Raw genomic sequence first — 15,189 nt, forward strand, 5'->3', positions numbered from 1 at the left:
AGAAAAGTGAAAACCTTAAACTTTGTCCTCATTTTCTTAATCCAAGTTGAGGGAGGAGACAAATGGGTTTATATAAGAGGATGAACTTAGAAGATAAATAATATATAATTTGATATGCGATTAAAAATAAATACTACTTATTATCTTTACAAGAAAGACAAGAGATATTTTTAAGAAATAAATTAGACTTGAGAATAGAAGATATGATATAATTGGTCCCACTCAGCTTTAAAATTTGTGTGGATATGCATATAGAAAAGAATTATGGGTTAGCGGTTGTACCTTATTAAATATATCAATATATAAATTTGTGGTTTTTAGTATTATATTAATTTTTTATTTTATTTTCATCGGTAAGAGGCCAAAGCCAAGATTAATTATTGTGTTGTAAGTAACTATTTATTATTATTTATTAAGCATGATCACTTGTAGATTTGAGCCCAAGACCTCTTCGATAAGAGGCTCACAATTTACCACTATGTTGTAGGCTCTTGCCTATTATGAATATTATATTAAATTAATTTCTCGGGTATATTTATTTAAAAATATTTAGAGATATTACATTTAAATTGATAGAAATAGATATAATTTTATTTCATGCTTATTTTAAGAGATGTTAATTTTTTTTTTATAAATAATTTTTTAATAAGTTTTTTGTGTTATTATTATAACAAAATTTGGTTAATATACTTATAGTATAATTATTAATATCTATTATTATTATGTGATGTAGGTATTCAAAAATATTTGATTACTATACTATTTATTAGGTTTGAAATTTTTGATTTAAATATTTTACTTGATAGCATATTTTATTATTCTAATATTAATGGTTTTACTAGATGGTATGGATTGTTTTACAAGAAAAGGTGATGTAGTTTAGATAATTTATTAAATAGATCAAGGAAATCACATTTAATGTATAAATGATATAGTAAAATAAAATGAATTATTTATAAAATATTGATGAAAATGTGTGTATTGTATATATAGATAACTTTATGTTGATATAGGTCAATGCACTAATTTATAGAAATTTGATGAAAATTTATATGCTTTATATTTAGATTACATGATGTAGATATAGGTCAACATGCTATAATCTCTTACTTTAGCTAAATCACTTATCTTTTTAAATTGTTATATTAAAAACATGTTGTTAAAAGGAGGGCTTTAGATCCCTCCAGAGATAAATGCAAGCATTGGAAGAACAAATGCATAGAGGAATAAATATTACCATTAGAGATGAATGTGGGGGTGATGATGAAGAAGAAGGAAATGTTGAAGAAGAGGTAGTGTTGAACCCATAAGAAGAGATGAATTGTAGGGCCAATTCCAAGATTAGGAAAAGACCTAAGTTTGAGGTTCCCGCATTTTTCTAGAAATCTTAACCCTGAGGAGTTGATCAATTGATCGATCAGATCAATGAATTGGAGAAATACTTTGAGTATGAAGATATTAAAGATCCAGATAGAGTCAAATTTACAAAGGCCAATCTAAAGGGTCATGTGAAGATCTAGTGACAGGAGATCCAATTGGAGAAAAATAGAAGAGGACAGGAAAAAATCATGAGATGGGACTAGATGATAGCTAGATTGATGTGGAAATTTGTTCATGTAGATAATGAGCTTGATCTATTGAAGAATATGCAAGGTTTGAAGAAAGAATGAAGATCTATTGAAGAGTATACCAAGTTTTACTAGGCTCTCGTCATAATAGGTCATGTAGAAGCTGACAAGAAGAAAGTTTCTTATTAACTCAATGGGTTAAGTTCAATTATTCAAGAGGAATTGAGTTGGAAGAGGTCATAGAGGAAGACCTATCAAGCATTCTTATGGAGGCTGAAATTATGATCAAAAGAACAAAGATGAGGCCAACAATAGCAATTAGAACTAGATGGGAAACAATTCCAATAATTTCCATGATCAAAATAATAGCAATCATAGAGGAAGAGGAAGAGGAAGAGGACAAGGATCTCAAAGAGGCAAAGGCTTTCATGTAAAAAATTTTCACTATGGAGAAGAAGGGCATAGAGCATTTAAGTATTCCCAATGCTAAGGAATGACTGATAGAAGAACTAAAAGTTAGGCTAGAGTAATGCACGTTGATGAAGATGCCAAATCATCACATTCTAAAGAATCTTTAAGAGGAGAATTCCTAGTTAACAAAAGATTCTTTCTAAATGGTGAGATCAAACCTGATCAAAGGAGAAGCTTGTTTCACACTAGGTGAAAATGTGAATATAAGCATTGTGATGTGATCATTGATGGTGGAAGTACTGATAATTTGGTGTCAGAAAAGATAGTCACAAAGTTAATTCTTAAGAGGAAGAAACACCCACGCTCATATGGTACTACTTGGGTACAAGATGGAAAAAAGGTCATGGTTAATGAGAAATGCTTAGTGAAGTTTAAAATTGGGTGCTATGAATATGAGGGGTTGTGTGATATCATACCTATGAAAATATGTCATATTTTTTTGGGTAGGTCATAGTAGTTTGACAAGAATGTTGTACACGATGGGTGTGCAAATATATACACTCTTACAAATGATGGAGTGAAACATAAGTCAAAACCATTGAAGGAAAGGGAAGAGAAGTTATGTAGTGCTATTTGCATATGTTTTGTTGATGGAAAAGAGTTTCTCAAGGGTATGAGGCATCAACATATGTGTTTTGTTAGAATCCAAAAATATGGTAAAGAAGAAGTCAAGGAGGTACCTGTAGAAGTTGTGGATTTTTGGGAGAGTTTCCTACTATTGCATTAGATAATTTACCCTATGGATTACCCCTAGTATGGAATATCAATCAACAAATGGACTTGATTATAGGAGCTAATTTGCTAAATAAGGCAGTGCACAAAATTACATGAGTACAAAGTGAGGAGATAAATCGACAAGTGCATATTTTTTTGCAGAAGGGGTTGATTCAAGAGAGTCTGATTTCATATGGTGTACTAGCAATATTGGCACCTAAGAAGAATGGATAATGGATGATGTGTACATAATCTTGATCTATCAACAAGATTACAATTAAGTATAGATTTATATTGTTGCAGATGGATGATATTATGGACTATTTAAGTGGAGTTGTGTATTTTAGAAAGATATATCTAAAGAGTGGGTACAGTCATATTTGCATCAACTAAGGAGAGGGTTGGAATATTGCCTTCAAGACAATGAAAGAATTGTATGATTTGTTAGTCATGCCTTTTGAGATAACCAATGCACTAAGAACATTCATGAGGCTCGTGAATGAGCTATTGAGGGAGTTTTTGGGTAAGTTTGTCATTTTTTTCCTAGATGATGTTTTGATATTTTGTAAGATATTGGATGAGTATTTGATGCACATTCATAAGGTTTTTAACAAGTTCAAGGAGGACAAGTTCTTGATAAATTTGAAGAAATGTGATTTTTTAAAGAAGAAGCTAGTATACTTGGGATTTTAGCATCTACAAAACATCACAAAATGGACCCTAAGAAAGTGAAGGCTATCCTTGAATGGCCTAATCCAAGGAGTACAATAGAGGTGAGATCTTTTCATGGACTAGCTAGGTTTTATAGAAAGTTTATGAGAATTTTTTTAGCAATATTTTTGGACCTTTAGATGAAATGATTAAAGGAGATATGAATAAATTTAAAGTGGACTGTAGGTGCATATAAGAGTTTTAATCTATTGAAATAGAAATTTATAGAGCAACATGTTTTAGAACTTCTAATTTTTATAAGGTGTTTCAAGTAGACTATGATGCTAGGAGTACTATAATAGGAGTTGTTTTGAACAAAGATGGTAGACTTGTTTCTTATTTTAGTGAGAAATTGAATGATGCCAAAAGAAAGTATTTTATTTATGATCAAAAATTTTATTCTATAGTTCATGCATTGAAGAAGTGGAGATACCATCTTCTTCCTAAGGAGTTTTTTTTGTATATTGATAATCAAGCTTTGCAATATTTAAATAGTTATGGAAAATTGAATCAAAGCCATTTGAAATGGGTTGAGTTTTTGTAGAGTTATACATTTTTTTTAAAGCATAGAAGTGGGAAGTCTACTAGAGTTGCAAATTATCTTAGTAGAAGACAAGTTTTGTTGACAAGAATATGTTCAAAGAACTCAAGAACTTGTATCTAGAGATCTTGTATAGAAACTAGTAAACTTGATATGACAAAATGGTTGGATTTTATAATCCAAGATGGTATGTTGTTTAAAGGAATTCAATTATGCACTCCTAGAAGTTATATGAGGGAGAATATCATCAAGGAGAAGCATAGTTGAGGATTGGTTGGACACTTTGGTAGAGACAAAATTATTGGTTTTATTGCTGAAAATTATTATTGGCCATAGTTCCAGAAAGATGTGAAGAAGTTTATGCATCATTTTAGAGTATGTCAAATGGAAAAAGGAGTGAAGAAAAATATAGGGTTATATCAACTATTAACTATACCTGAGAATCCATGGGAAGATGTTAGCATGGATCTCAATCTTGGTTTACCAAGGATAGAACAAGGGCATGATTTCATATTTGTGGTGGTTGAAAAATTTTCAAAAATAGAACACTTCATTCCCTACAAGAAGACTAGTCATGGTTTCATGTGGTAGAGTTGATTTTCAAAGAAGTGGTGAGACTACATGATCTTCCCAAGAGTATAGTTTCTTATCGAAATACCAAGTTTTTTGGGTATTTCTCACATACATTGTGGAAGAAATTAAAGAAATATTTGAAGTTTAGTTCATCACATCATCCACAAACTAATGGGAAAATGGAAGTTGTGAACCAGAGTTTGGAAAATTTGTTGAGATGTTTGGTTGGGGATAAACCAAAAGGTTGGGATATGATTCTACCATAGGCAAAATTTGCATACAATAATTCTTTCAAGAGGAGTACTAGTACATCACCATTCCATATTGTATATGGGAGAAGTCCCAAAAATGATTTTGAATTGAGCCAATTGTATAAATGAGAAATAAGTAGTGCTGAAGTAAAAAATTTCACTAAACATTTCAAAAACATCCATGAGGAGGCGAGGAAGCATATTACAAAGATGAATACACAATATATGGCTAAGGTTGATGTGAAAATGAGGTATAAGTAGTTTCATATTAGAAATAAAGAGATACTTTATTTGAGGAAGGAGAGGTTTCTAGTGGGTAAATATAATAAGAAAAAAATGAAGAATTTCAGATTGTACAAGATAGTGAAAAAGTATGATTCGAGAAGTGCCTATGAAGTAAAGTTTCCTATTGAACTAAATATTTCACTAGTATTCAACATTATAGATTTGACTTAATATTATGAGGCAGGTGATGAAGATGAAGTTTTAGAAGCTCTGTGGATTATTTTGACATCTACTTTAGCTACACACGAGATTACAGAGATATTGGATAGTCATGTGGGAAGAAGCACAAGAAAAAAAACATATGGGGAGTATCTGGTCAAATGGAAAGGGAGGCTCGTGGAGGATTCATCATGGCTAGCACGTGAGGAGATTGACTAGATTATTTATTCTTTGACTAACTAAGACATGATAGGGTCACTACTCAATTTACCCTAAGTGTCTAATGTAGGAGCATCTTGTGTCTAAGCACAATCTTGCAGCACCCAAAAATACTTACATTTCTAGCTTTCCAAATTTTGTGTTTTTAAGAAGGGTTATACCTATACAAAGTTTCTATTTGTGGAAAATTTCTAATCTCATTAAGTTGGTATTATGTGCTTAGATTATTCTAATATCATATATGAAGGTTTTTCTTTGATATATTAGCCTAGTGGATGAGTTTTATTATCATATCATATGTATTGGTGTAGTTATTGTAGATTTTTGGTATGAATTTTGGCTATTCAAACCTTAAATCTAGAAATGGAGGCCTAAATGACTCTAAAACAAGGAAAAACCTTAATTGATGGACACTCTTGTGATCATCTGACATAGATCACTAGTTTTGGGATTTTGGAATGGGGTTATAATAGACCCTTAGGTTGACATTTTCTAGTTATGGTCTCCAATAGTTAAGCCATCTGAAATATAATTTGTAAATTGTCTTGAGTTGATTAGAACCATCTGAGGTAATTAAAAGTACCTTTATAAGGAAGGCTCATAGGTTATCTAAGGTAGTTTTGGGTGATAGTCACAATTATGTCTTGTAGACTATTGTAAGGAAGGCAGCCATGTTGGGTTGCATATTGTAATTTTGTAATTCTGCATTTGTAGCAATAATAAGAAACCCATATTTTCTTCTCTCAATTTGTGTTGTTATTTTTTTATGTTGTTTGTTGTGGTATTAAGGGGAACACCCTTCATCATGTGTATTATAAGTTCACATGATTAGTTTGAGAGAATTTATATTATAAGTTCACATGATTGGTCAGAAAACCATTTATATTATATGTTCAAATGATTATTCTTGGACACATTTATTTTATATATTCAGATGATTAATCAAATATTAAACTATTGATGAAAGGATTCAACTTTGAACCCCTATCCTCCTAACAAAGCAAGGGACAACATTAAATTGGTGGCCTTCTCTAAAAGTTGGTCTCTAATTATAATCATTTCTTTATTCAGTCTCAATGAAATCAAAGTGACCATGCCAACAATTTGTACATATTTCTCAGTTTTCAAAGCATCCAAAACATTCAAAATGGTATTCCAATCAACCGTGACCATCAATCTGGTTATTACTAATTGATGTGTTGTTAGATTTATTTCTCATGTGTTTTATTAATAGCACATAAATTATTCTCATTTCTTAAAATATTTTAAGCTTAGATAAATATTTGTTCTATTATTTCCTTCTTTTGATTTTTAATTTCTTTATAGAATTATTTAAAATTAAAGTTAAATGTAATATACAAATGAAATTCAATTCAAACACTTATTAAAGTTAGAAAAAAAAAATTCAATAAAAATAAAAATATAATGTTCAACAAAAATGCAACCATATTTTATTAGATGCTTTTGATATGGTTTAAGTGATTAAAGGTTAAGATGTGGATAATCTTAACTATCATATTATCAATCTTGATAAGCTTAGGCTCTTTATGTGATGAACCCCTATGTTCTTTAGATAATCTTTCTTAAAGAGTTTTTCAAAACAAGAAATGCAATCTAAGAGTTTAGAGTGAGATTAATTGTTGGGATTATTTTTCCTTAAATGTGTGTGCTAGCCCAACATTGTCATTAAGAGATGAAAAATCTTTAATCAATGGATGTATTTTTCTTTGTAATTCAAGATGGAGTGTGATCAAAACAAGTGGGAAAGTATGGAATAAATAAATAGAGTATAAATATAGAGAGATGAGATGAAGGATAAAGATTACTCCAAATTGAACACTCACAAACATGATAGAATGGAGTAAATACAATGGTTGAGGGGAAATTTGTGAAGATAAAGGGTCTTGCTTCACTCCTTGATTTTGAAGTAGATATGAAAATTAAAGGGAAAATCCCTTTAGCAGTTGGTAGGATGTGCTAGAATTAACAAAGGGAAAGTAAACCATGGGGGTGGGTGGTGAATCAGCACTTCAAAACTTTAACCATCAAGCATTCACCACACATCCATCTCATAATTTGCATATTAACTGAAATAGTTAGCTACACATGTTAATTCATAGCATGAAATAAATAACACTTAACATAGTAAATTTGTTACCTAGAAACCCTCCAATGAGAAGCTGAAACTAGAGTGGGGATGACACCCAAAAATCTTTACTACTACACTTGTAAAGTGTATCCAATGAAGGTTACAATTTTTTGATCATAAACTATGATCTATCTTGTGAAAGGTCTGCCTTGTTAAAGGCTTACAAAGACTGTTAGGTCTCACCTTGTTAAATTATTTCAACACCCTACTAAAAGTGTGCCTTGTTAGAGGACTTCAACTTACAATAAAATAAGCACTATGTTAAAGGATTTACAAAATATTGCTAGGACTACACAATTAAGATATTTTGTACTAATTTACCTATTATAATGTTTCAACCTTGATCCTTTGGTTAGTACCTCTCTACTAGATACTAGATCTCCTCTTTCCTGATGTATAGTTGATCCTCCTGATCAAATGTATCTCTTTTGTCCTTTAATTGCTTTGCTTTGTTCTCTCTAACCAATTTTGCAATTCATATCTCTCTCACAACCTCCTTAGTCACCATGAATTCTCTCTCTATACTTAGCATTTGTCTCTCTTGTGTCTCCTTCTCTTTATTCATGCGATCAATACTCTTTAGTTTTTTTCCTCCTTAAGAAGGCATAGGTGAGCTAGCATTAGTAGGAATCAACAATTTGTGATTCATATATTTTGTCACTTATGACATCCCTTAATCTAATTGGTTACATGCACTACATAGGGTTTCATAATTTACCATTGTAGATATATTTTAGAATCATAAAACAATCCTCAAATCAGCCCAAAAATGGTTTACATGGGAGTTTGTGCCTTTACAAAAGACTATGTCCGAAACTATTCACTTGACACTTGAAGCCTCTAGTGTTCAGCATCCATTACATCTTCAATGTTGTAACTTGTCTCCTAAATGACTTAGCATACTCTATTTACTTGGCTCATGAGTGACTTGACACTCACTATCTTCTCAACACATATGGGTGCTTGATAATATATATGTATATTACTTGGCATGTATTGTCTAGAAACTAATGCTTGACTCATGTTAATTACTCAAGTTAATCTAATCACTAACATACATTATGAATATGACTAAGTGTGTTGTCACTCATTTGTCAAAACCAATCTAAGATTAATAATCTCCCCCTTCGACATGAGTGGTAAAAAAATGTTGTCATGCATACATTTTAACTATGAGCATAACTCAGACAATATATATTCTTTACTTGATTCTCATACAAAATTTCAAAATTTCAAAATTTTGTAAAACTAGTGACTTGAATAGTCATACCTCTTCAAAATTTCATAACTCCCCATGAGTTGAGTATTCCTTGCTTTTCTAAATTTTGTATAACTTCTTCTAAGTAAATATGTTGTATTATTTTTGTCCCCTAGTTCTATCTCAAATAGTATTCCCTTGTACTTTATTCTCATTCCCCCCTTTTTTGACACTTTTGTTAGGTGATATACTGATAGCGTGTTTGTCCATAAATTTTTTGTGGACCTCCATGATTATCTTTAATGATGCATCCCAATTGTGACATGCTACCTCTAGAGATTGATATTGAATGTCTAGCTTAGTAGCAAGGTTAACTAGGCCATCATGAGTGGAAAGATGATAATATTACTTCATCAGGTTTTTAGCATTTAGGCTAGTTCCTTTTGTAACACTTCCATGTGAGGGGTCAACATGGATTGGATGCTGATCAAGGTAGCACAAATGTTATCATCTTATTCTTGTAGTGATGCTAGCTGGCCGTGAGTAGAGAGAAATCTTTAAAAATGAGTTTGGTTTTGACCCAGAGATAGTTTTAATGTTGTACTTGTGGATTATAGATCTCCTTATAGTTGGTCAATAGCACTCTATACTTCTTGTGTGAATAAATTCACATCATAAAGCTTTTTTTATAGAGAAAATATATTCTTTAACACCTTTTTCACATCCTCCATCTTGGTTGCTAAGTCAACTTATCATAGTGCAAGGGCACTAGATATATTTTCAAGTACTTTTGTCTAAAACTTCTTTTTTGACTATTCCAATAGTTTAGTATTTTCATCTAGGTCTTTATCATTGATCTTCTCAACAATATTTACCAATTGATCAATAATAGGTTTTTCTTCATTTGGGGTTGAGAGGCTACAAGAATCAAGAAATATGTGTTTGAATTCATGAAGCACTTTCTTCTTCTTATGCTCCCTTCTTAGTAACTCTTGTTGTTTCTTCCTATGAAGAAATTCCTGTAGAATGTTCATCTTCTCAATGGTGATTGTTGTAAGATCAATCTTTGAAAGTTGAATCTCCTAATCAAGACTGACATCTCTATATGATATGTCCTTTGAGATTCCTAATGCCTCTGCACTTGGCCTAGATATCTACAATAGTGTGGCTTAAGTGCTTAGCCTCAAAAAATATTGACTACTAGTAGGAGTCATAGAAACTAATAAGGTAACCAGAGTCTAGATAGAAATTTGTTCATCTGGAGTAGTAGTCACCTTCAATTCATCAAGATATTCCATCTAACTATCCTCTTTCTTCTCTTCATCTTGTGTCTTTGTTGTAGGCGCATGACTTGCTTCTTGACATAATTTGATTTCTATTCCATCTTTCTCAATTGTAAGTAAGGATTGCTTGTGAGAAATTAATGACACAAGAGGTAATGTATTGGTTTTGAAAAAAAATCTTGCTATTTAGTGCTTGCATTGAGTTCTTTTGTAACTTTTACCTCTGGGGTTATACTAGATGTGTTTATTTGTTTCTACCCTACTACTGCCATTGTTTCCTTTTCAATTTCATTAGTTCTCACCAATACATGATTTATGCATAACTATCCTACCATGATGGAACTCTTTAATAATTTCTTTAAATCATCCTCAATCAAAGGATTGACGTTCTAGGAAGAATTGTCAGGAACATCCTTGATTTTTATTCATTCATGCTAACTCACTTAGTCTACATGTCAAAACTGGTGCCTGACACTTGTAAATTAGGTACACTTTGATTATCAAGCTGCTCCTCCTCAATTGTGGCCTCTTCTCCTATTGTTTCCTTAGTGCCTACCACATGACCATCCTTGACTGACTCATCTTTTGTAATCTATGTTGCTTGTTCTATTGTCTCTTTCTCACCTTACTTAGGATCTTGCAATGCTTTTTGGCCTTTCTCTATTATTGCTGAAGTGTATAAATTGTAAATAGATAGCTATATTTATTTACTTTTACTTACCACATCCCCAATCTACTTATTAAGCATTTGGAAAGCTCTATATTCAGGGGAAAATTTTGTTTTTTGCTTTTCCATAGCCTTGGTAATCTATCTTTTTTCCAATTCTTGCATTATTTGGGCTAAAGTTAGTTCCCTAATTTTTCTTCTTGTTAATAGGTTGTATTTCCATTTTTTCTCAACTTGGTCACAAAGAATCTTAGGTAATGAGTTGGAAATATCTATAGGAGTTGATATGAATGTAGCCATCATCACATATATGGCTTTCTCTATAGTATTTTTTTCAACTTTTCCTATCCCATCAAAATCTATATGTGTAAAACAAGACAAATCTACATTTTATTTCATATTGTCACACAAATTATCTAAATCAAAGGAGGGACTATATCTTACTACCTTGAGTTGACTCATGTCATTAAATTTTGTCTTCTCCTCATTTGACTCAATTGGAGCTACATATTTTGTCCTTTCATATCTCTTCTTGATTGGTTGGCTTGGCTCTATTGAAGCAATAGTCTTCCTACCTTTAGGTTACTTAGTAACCTTGAATTTCCTAGTGGCTACCCTTGTACTAGCCATGCTGACAAGAACTTCTATTGTGATAGTTTCAACAAATTCTTCTTTGGTTTCTCCACCATAAGCTCCTTAGCCTTTTTTTTCTTTTCAATAGGCTTGGGTGCTTCCTTTAATTCCTCCTTGACACTTTGTTCATGAGATACCTCATCTTCTCCTTGTCCTTTAGTAATTTCCAAAGGGGCTTAGATTTTTTCTTCCTCTTCTTCCTCTTCATCCTCTTCTTCATCACCCCCTTAGACAAATCTTTCTTTTAGCTTCTTCACAAGCTTATTCTTCTTTCTTGCCACAGAAGCTATCTTCAAGTCAATTATAATTATGGACTTGGCTTCCTCATAATTTCAAACTAAGGTGGCACTTTTATCTATTTCCCTTGCTAGTAAAGTTGTTATAGCTATTGATTCCTCATCAATATTTATCTAATATGAAAAGGGCTTAAGCCATCAGACCCTGGGTAGGATTACCTACACATATGTATGATCAATGTCAATTAGAAAGTAAACATCATCATACTAATTCTCAACTAGTGACACTAGAATCCTTAGTCTCTACTTCATAGACTTCTTAAAGTCTATAAAATAACTTGTCATCACTAAATCAAAGTTATCCCTAGGTTTCTCTATGAATTCTCCAATCTAAACTGCAATAGACCTGTTGGTCTTCCAAGAAACTTTACCAAATGAAGGAAATGTGTTCTACACATAAAAGAATATACAAACTAATAAAGAGCCAAATTTGCAAGATGCACTCTTGGTTTTTCTTATGACCTACAAGTTTTTAGATAGTTTCTAAATTTTCAACTTGGCAAGTTCATAAGTGTAGTCTCTCTTTACTATTTTGTATCCTAAATCTACAACCATGCAATACACATTGTTTAGTTTGCTAGATTGAAATAATTTGTGAGCTATCATTCTCATAGCAAAAGAAATTAGGGGGTCTGAGATAGAATCAATAGACATTCCCCTATTATTCCATATTACACCTATGTTCCTTTCAATTATCTCTTTAGAATCACTTCTCATGCTCTTGGGTCAATCTAGGGTAGTATACCCTAACACTTGGCTAATGATCCTTTTATTGATCTTAATGGGTCCATCTTCTAGTCATATGAAGTTGTCATGTATTTGACTAAGCAAAATCTTGATCTATTTAGTTTTGAATACATTAGGGAAATCTAGGGAATAGGTCAACCTTTTCCTATCTACAATTGTATTCTCTTCCCTTAAAAATCTATCATCATGATGCATGAGCATCCAGTGGTGTAAGGGCAATCATAGAACACTTTGAGATGGTGTTATGGCTCTTGGAACTTGGACTAACATTTCTAGATTTTTCTAATTTTACACCAGCTTCTAATGTGATTCATAGAACTTTCTATTTTAGTAGTTGATTCCAAATGGCATATTCTAGAATGTATTCCTAACCCTAAACCTAATTGGGGTTTATTTAAGAACATTTCTAGCATTGTAAAGGCAGTTCTTGGTGGAGATTAAGAGAAGGTACTGTAAGGAGGATTTTTCTCCAGGAGCTAACCATTGTAAGCCCATAGGGAATGTATTTTGGTCTATTTACATGTACTAGATGTAGTATCATATTTTATTAATAATAATATTCCCCTTTTCCCCTTTTGCATCCATTCTAGTTATGGTTTGTGTCTTCATCAAGTGGTATCAAAGCAAGTTTTCCTGAGTGTGTAGATAGAGTGCTAACTATGAGGCAGTTTGTACTAGGACTATGTGGTTTTGGATTTGAGACAATAAGATGCATCCATGAAGGGAGTATGGTGGAAGGGCCAGAGTTATTACTCCTAAGGTTAGAGCCCTTCAAAAACAAGTCCAAGTATTATAGGAGGAGATCTATAGAGGGATGAATGTTGTCGTAGGTGATGAAAGTGAGGAAGAAAATGAAGGAGGAAATATTGGACAAGAAGGGGAAGGATATGGAGAAGTCCTAAACTAGGTATAGGAGAGGCTTTTTAGAGCCTTTACTAAGCTTGGAAAAAGACCTAAAATTGATGTGGGTATGTTTTCAGGAAGCCTAAACTTGGATGAGTTGATCGACTAGATCAATGAACTAGAGGAATATTTTGAGTATGAAGATATTGGGGACTTAGATAGGGTTAAGTTTGAGAAGGTCAAAATGAAAGTCCATGAAAAAATCTAGTGGAAAGAGGTTCAAATAGAAAGAAGTCGAAGAGGAAAGGAGAAAATCAAAAGATGGGATCACGTGGTGGACAAACTAAAGAAGCAGTTCATTCTTATTGATTATGAGCTCGATTTGTTCAAGAAAATGCAAGGGTTAAAGCAAGTAGGAAAATATTTTTAGGAATATATAGAGGAATTTTATTGAGTTCTTATTAGGGTAGGGCATGTACATGCAAACAAGGAGAAGGTTTCTCATTACCTTAGTGGGTTAAGACCTAGCATTCAAGAGGAGTTAAGTGTATTTAGAATCACTAGCATTGAAGAGGCATACTAGTTTTCCCTATGAGTTGAGGAGAAGCTAAAAAAAGGTTTGATGGAAGGAAAAGAGGGTGTAGTCAAGGAGGATGGGGTGGTGGTAAGTCATTTGGAGGCCAAAATGAGAACTAGAGAAAAAATGAAGATGTAGGTACTAGCCAAAACCAGAGGAAAGAGAGTTTCAATGACTCCCATGATCAAAACTTTGGAGATCAAAGAGGAAGAGGTAGATGACACAAAAAAGGTTTTGGAAGAGGAGGCTTCTATGGTACCTATTTTCATTGCAATGAAGAAGATCATTGTGCCTTTGAATGCCCTCAATGCCAAGGAAGGATAGATAGGAGAGCTGATGGACAAGCATGGGTTGCTCATGTGGATGAGGATGCAAAGGCATCACATTTAGAAGATGTAGAAAGAGGAGAGGTTCTAGTAAATGAAAGGGTCTTGCTAAGAAGTGAGATTGAACTTGGACAAAGGAGAAGATTGTTTTGTACCAGGTGCAAGTGTGAGAGTAAATTTTGTGATGTGATTTTTGATGGTGGAAGCATTGACAACTTGGTCTCATAAGAGATGGTTTCAAAGCTAAAGCTCAAGTGGGAGAAACACCCCAAACCCTATCAAATTTCTTGGGTGAAGGATGATCATAAGGTTTTGGTCAGTGAACAATGTCTAGTGAACTTCAAGATTAGGAATTACCATGATGAGGTTCTTTGTGACATCATTGCAATGGATGTCTGGCATTTATTGTTGGGAAGGTTGTGGTAGTTTGATAGGCATGATGTACATGATGGTCATGCAAATACATACTCTATAACAAAGTATGGAGTTCACTACAAATTGAAGCCCTTGATAAAGGAAGGTGAAAAGGTATGTAGTAGTGCTAGGGTATGTCTTATTGATGGAAGAAATTTTTTGGATGGCATGAAACATCAACATATGTGTTATACTTTAATTCCTAGAAAAGTTAAGGAAGGAAGTAGTGAAATTCCACTTGAAGTTTTAGACCTATTAAGTGAGTATGGAGATGTTAACTCTGATAATGTTCCAAAAGGGTTGCCACTAATAAGGAAAATCGATCATCAAATAGATTTAATCCCTAGGGCTAGTTTTCCTAACAAGGCTGCTCATGACTCCCACTGAAACTAAGGAGCTAAATAGAAAAGTTCAAGAGCTATTGAGGAAATGTTTGATTTGGGAGAGCCCGAGTCCATGTGTAGTACTTGTAGTGTTGGCACTAAAGAAGGATGGAGAGTGGAGAATGTGTAAAAACTCTCAAGATATAAACAATAATATAGGTTGAAGTGTTTAGGTTTGATG

This window comes from Cupressus sempervirens, chromosome 11 (genome assembly GCF_028749045.1).
Source record: "Cupressus sempervirens isolate cs-2001-9-10 chromosome 11, ASM2874904v1, whole genome shotgun sequence".
NCBI lineage: Eukaryota > Viridiplantae > Streptophyta > Pinopsida > Cupressales > Cupressaceae > Cupressus > Cupressus sempervirens.